This window comes from Giraffa tippelskirchi, chromosome 6 (genome assembly GCF_054371585.1).
Source record: "Giraffa tippelskirchi isolate mGirTip1 chromosome 6, T2T-mGirTip1v1.2.pri, whole genome shotgun sequence".
NCBI lineage: Eukaryota > Metazoa > Chordata > Mammalia > Artiodactyla > Giraffidae > Giraffa > Giraffa tippelskirchi.
In genome coordinates, this window is record NC_137280.1 from 103,132,121 (window position 1) to 103,137,936 (window position 5,816).

At 41.0% G+C, this 5,816-nt stretch overlaps 2 non-coding genes across 2 annotated transcripts; both read left to right on the forward strand.

Annotated features, from left to right (window-relative positions):
* Positions 1-2,709: 2,709 nt before the first annotated feature.
* On the forward strand, positions 2,710-2,816 carry LOC145511755 (U6 spliceosomal RNA). The gene has a single exon (XR_014058136.1). It is a non-coding gene; the product is annotated as a U6 spliceosomal RNA (small nuclear RNA).
* A 2,418-nt stretch (positions 2,817-5,234) lies between these two features.
* Positions 5,235-5,341, forward strand: LOC145511883 (U6 spliceosomal RNA). The gene has a single exon (XR_014058242.1). It is a non-coding gene; the product is annotated as a U6 spliceosomal RNA (small nuclear RNA).
* The last annotated feature ends 475 nt before the right edge of the window (positions 5,342-5,816 follow it).

The following is a 5,816-nucleotide window of genomic DNA, read 5'->3' on the forward strand; positions in this document are numbered from 1 at the left end:
AGGGAAATGTGGGGTTTATTCATTTGTACACTAACTTAAAAAAAGTCCTTTAGACTTTCTTTTAGAATCCCAGCATCACCCAGGAGACTATTTGTGAACCATAACTAAAAGCCATTCAACTTCCTATAACCAAAGGAGAGTCTTCATTTTGGCTTAAGCACCAGGTATAAATGTTTTTGCTGACCTACTCAGGATTTAAAAATGCTAAGTCATTTTATGGCAATGAGGTTTCAAAAAATTTTAAAAAGCAGGAAACAGAGCAGAACTCTCACCAACACATGCAGACTACAGTTGCAGCCACAAAATACATAGTATCCTGTTCTGCCACATTCACTGGACTGGATTATATTGTTTCATAGGTTCAGGTAACTCTGAAAAGTGAAAGTGAAAGTTGCTCAGTCCTGTCTGACTCTTTATGACCCATGGACTGTGTAGTCCATGGAATTCTCCAGGCCAGAATACTGGAGAGGGTAGCCTTTCCCTTTTCCAGGGGATCTTTCCAACTCAGGGATTGAACCCAGATCTCCCGAGTTGCAGAGGGATTCTTTACCAGCTGAGCCATAAGGAAAGCCCTGGGAGAACTTAATAGGTGCATATTGTTTAGTGTGGGAGTGGGCAGTGTAATTAACCCAGAGTCTTTAATTCTTCTTGAGTTCAGATGAAACCAACCATTTAGGTTTGTCTAACATTTAGGGTGTGTTTCCAATTACACTAATATCAAAGCAAGCACCTCTGGATTCTTCTTCGGGTTCTCTATCATGAAAACTGAGTGGATGGTTCTGCTCCTCCCAGGCCCACCCCCTGCTTCTGGAAGCAGCAATATCTTGCTGAACCTGAAAATCTCTATTGAGGGCACAAGTAGGCATCACAGAACTTATCTGACCTCCATTTTGCCCCCAAATAAATGGCTTAAACCTGGGGACAGTGTTGGGTAAGATTAGACGTGGTGACTTGAGTTGGAGTGCCAATCTGCCCCTAAATAGAACATCCTTTTATTTGACCTTAACCCCCTCCCACCAATTCATTATGGTTCTTTAATCCTCAAGTAATTGTTTATGAGATAGTAAGTGAATTCTTAGGCTTACCTTTTTGTGAAGATGTCTTAAAATCTCACATCCTCCCTGGCCTAAATGAGAAATTCAAACATGTCCTAGGGATCTTCTGGTTGAGTCCAGAAACAAGTCTATTTGTCAGCCTGAACTGCCAATTCTCATCATGCCGTGAACGAGTCCTTGAGTGTTAGAACATAGTCCAATTCATCTTTGCATCCCCTAGCACCTACCATCATGTGGGCTATTAGGAAGCTCAATAAATAAATATTTGTCAAATAAACATATCCTTTTTATCTTTCCTATTAGAATTGAGTTTTCAAAGGGAGTAAGAACTATATCGACTTAAATTTTAGATTCCACACCATACAGACAAATTTCATGCACAGGGAAACAATTTAACACATACCACAACACATATTTATCGAATTAAAGAAAAAGTAGTAAGTTTGGCAAATACAGAGAGATTTCAGGATTCAGTCAAACTGTAGTGCCTGAACAAGGTATTAATGTATTAAAAGACCACTCAAAAACTCAGGACTCTGCACCTGGAACCACAAGATTAGCCCCCAAAGTGAACCCCAGGATGTTGGGGGAGGGGTGTGGGGAGGGGTTTGGGGACAAGGAGGAAAGTCTCCTGTGAGAGGTGCAACCCACTGAAACTGCAATGACCGGATGAGAGTCAGCCCCTCCCACCTCCACAGGGCTTCCTAAATAGTCACCACCCCCAGGCTCTTTAAATGGATGACAGTCAAACCAAAACTGTCATCAAAGCTGTTAGGCTTTTTTCCCCCTGTTCTTTTTACACCTAAGGCATAGCAGGGAAAATTAAATGGCAATACAAACCATAATAAAATAGTGCCCTGGAAGAAGTGACTTATTTATCGCCTTTGGCAAGTATCCACTGAATGGTTTAACTCAGCATCTCTCCTGCTCTGTAGTTTGTGTGAGGGGAGGACTGATTGCATTCCTTCTCTACACAAGCTTTCCCTCATCTGCCACTGAAAATAACTCTTTATCTGGAGTTTAAGTGAGACCAGGTCTAATGGAATCTTGGATGTGAAATTTTTAAAATAAGAAAACAAGAAGCGAAAACCTAGTACAGCAAGCGCCCCTGGATTGTATACTTTAAAATCACAAATCATTAAGTTTATGCTATGTGAATTTCACCTCAATTAGAAAAAAGATTGTCGAGCAACCACAATTTGCTGTTAAAACCTTTTAGGGTCCATCCCGCTTTGTGTCTGTAAAGGGATGTGATTAGTCCGACTTTTTGCGACCCATGGACTATATAGCCTGCCAGGCTCCTCAGTGCATGGGATTCTCCAGGCAAGAATACTGGAATAAGTTGTCATGCCCTCTTCCAGGGAATCTTCCCAACTCAGGAATAGAACCCAGATTTCCCACACTGCAGGCGGATTCTTTACCCTCTGAGCCACAGGGGAATACCTGTAAAGGGATGAACCAGACCAAAATGAATTTGGCAGTATGAGGAAGGCTTGGACTCAGAATCTTAAACTTACAGCCCCAGCTCTTCTTCATCTTGAGGATCTTTTAACCTCTCTCTGCCTTTGTAAAGAAAAATAAAACTCCTGATTGGAAATATCTGGTCACTTGGGTCTCCAGAAGAAGTAAATTGATTTATTTACAAGCAAGAGCTGTGCTCCCTTTGGCAGCACATATACTAAAATTAGAACAACACAGAGAAGATTAGCATGGCCCCTGCACAAGGATGACATCCAAATTCATGAAGCGTTCCATATTAAAAAAAAAAAAGGAAGAAGTATTTACATCTTTTTTATCTTTCAAAAGAGCTGCTTTCACATTTCATCATCAGTTAAGTTTAGAGACCCAGTGCTTTTCGCTTCTCTTCTTTTCAAAGCTATTTGTAAGGCCTCCTCAGACAGCCATTTTGCTTTTTTGCATTTCTTTTTCTTGGGGATGCTCTTGATCCCTGTCTCCTGTACAATGCCATGAACCTCCGTCCATAGTTCATCAGGCACTCTATCAGATTTAGTCCCTTAAATCTCTTTCCCACTTCCATTGTATAATCGTAAGGGATTTGATTTAGGGCATACCTGAATGGTCTAGTGGTTTTCCCCACTTTCTTCAATTTAAGTCAGAGCTTGGCAATAAGGAGTTCATGATCTGAGCCACAGTCAACTCCCAGTCTTGTTTTTACTGACAGTATAGAGCTTCTCCCCTTTTGGCTGCAAAGAATATAATCAATCTGATTTCTATGTTGACCATCTGGTGATGTTCATGTGTAGAGACTTCTCTTGTGTTGTTGGAAGAGGGTGTTTGCTATGACCAGTGCGTTTTCTTGACAAAAACTCCATTAGCCTTTGCCCTGCTTCATTCTGTACTCCAAGGCCAAATTTGCCTGTTACTCCAGGTGTTTCCTGACTTCCTACTTTTGCATTCCAGTCCCCTACAATGAACAGGACATCTTTTTTGGGTGTTAGTTCTAGAAGGGCTTGTAGATCTTCATAGAACCGTTCAACTTCAGCTTCTGCAGCATTAGTGGTCAGGGCATAGACTTGTACTACCATGATATTGAATGGTTTGTCTTGGAAATGAACAGACATCATTCTGTCATTTTTGAGATTGCATCCAAGTACTGCATTTTGGACTCTTGTTCACTATGATGGCTATTCCATTTCTTCTCAGGGATTCTTGCCCACAGTAGTAGATATAATGGTCATCTGAGTTAAATTCATCCATTCCAGTCCATTTTAGTTCTCTGATTCCTGAAATGTTGACGTTCACTCTTGCCATCTCCTGTTTGACCACTTCCAATTTGCCTTGATTCATGGATCTAATATTCCAGGTTCCTATGCAATATTGCTCTTTACAGCATCAGACCTTGCTTCCATCACCAGTCACATCCACATCTGGGTGTTGTTTTTGCTTTGGCTCAGTCTCTTCATTCTTTCTGGAGTTATTTCTCCACTGATCTCCAGTAGCATAATGGGCACTTACCAACCTGGGGAGTTCATCATTCAGTGTCCTATCTTTTTGCCTTTTCATACAGTTCATGGAGGTCTCAAGGCAAGAATACTGAAGTGGTATGCCATTCCCTTCTCCAGTGGACCACATATTGTCAGAACTCTCCATCGTGACCCATCCATCTTGGGTGGCCCTACACGGCATGGATCACAGTTTCATTGAGTTAGACAAAAGCAAAGGAGAAAAGGAAAGATAAACCCATTTGAATGCAGAGTTCCCAAGAATAGCAAGGAGGGATAAGAAAGCCTTCCTCAGCGATCAGTGCAAAGAAATAGAGGAAGACAATAGAATGGGAAAGACTAGAGATCTCTTCAAGAAAATTAGAGATACCAAGGGAACATTTCATGCAAAGATGGGCACCATACAGGACAGAAATGGTATGGACCTAACAGAAGCAGAAGATATTAAGAAGAGGTGGCAAGAATACACAGAAGAACTATACAAAAGGGATCTTCATGACCCAGATAATCACAATGGTGTGATCACTCACCTTGAGTCAGACATCCTGGAATGTGAAGTCAAGTGGGCTTTAAGAAGCATCACTACAAACAAAACGAGTGGAGGTGATGGAATTCCAGTTGAGCTATTTCAAATCCTGAAAGATGATGCTGTGAAAGTGCTGCACTCAATATGTCAACAAATTTGGAAAACTCATCAGTGGCCACAGGACTGCAAAAGGTCAGTTTTCGGTCCAATCTCAAAGAAAGGCAATGCCAAAGAATGCTCAGACTGCCGCAAAATTGCATTCATCTCACACACTAGCAGAGTAATGCTCAAAATTCTCCAAGCCAGGCTTCAGCAGTACATGAACTTCCAGTTGTTAAAGCTGGTTTTAGAAAAGGCAGAGGAACCAGAGATCAAATTGCCAACTCCCACTGGATCATTGAAAAAGCAAGAGAGTTCCAGAAAAACATCTATTTCTGCTTTATTGACTATGCCAAAGCCTTTGACTATGTGCATGACCACAAACTGTGGAAAATTTTGAAAGAGATGGGAATACCAGACCAACTGACCTTCCTCTTGAGAAACCTGTATGCAGGTTGGGAAGCAACAGTTAGAACTGGACATGAAACAACAGACTGGTTCCAAATAGGAAAAGGAGTACGTCAAGGCTGTATATTGTCACCCTGCTTATTTAACTTACATGCAGAGTACATCATTAGAAATGCTGGGCTTGTGCTTGCTTCGGCAGCACATATACTAAAATTGGAATGATACAGAGAAGATTAGCATGGCCCCTGCACAAGGATGACACGCAAATTCGTGAAGCATTCCATATTTTTTACTGTAAAGTTAAAAAAGAGAAAATAAACTAGTTAAAATTAAAAAAAAAAAAAAGAGAAATGCTGGGCTGGATGAAGCACAAGCTGGAATGAAGATTGCTGGGAGAAGTATCAATAACCTCAGATATGCAGAAGACACCACCCTTATGGCAGAAAGCCAAGAACTAAAGAACCTCCTGATGAAAGTGAGAGAGTGAAAAAGTTGGTTTAAAGCTCAACATTCAGAAAACTAAGATCATGGCATCCTGTCCCATCACTTCATGGCAAATAGATAGGGAAACAGTGGGCAGACTTTATTTTTTTGGGCTCCGAAATCACTGCAGATGGTGACTGTAGCCATGAAATTAAAAGACGCTTACTCCTTGGAAGAAAAGCTATGACCAACCTAGACAGCATATTAAAAAGCAGAGACATTACTTTGCCAACAAAATCCATTTAGTCAAAGCTATGGTTTTTCCAGTAGTCATCTATGGAT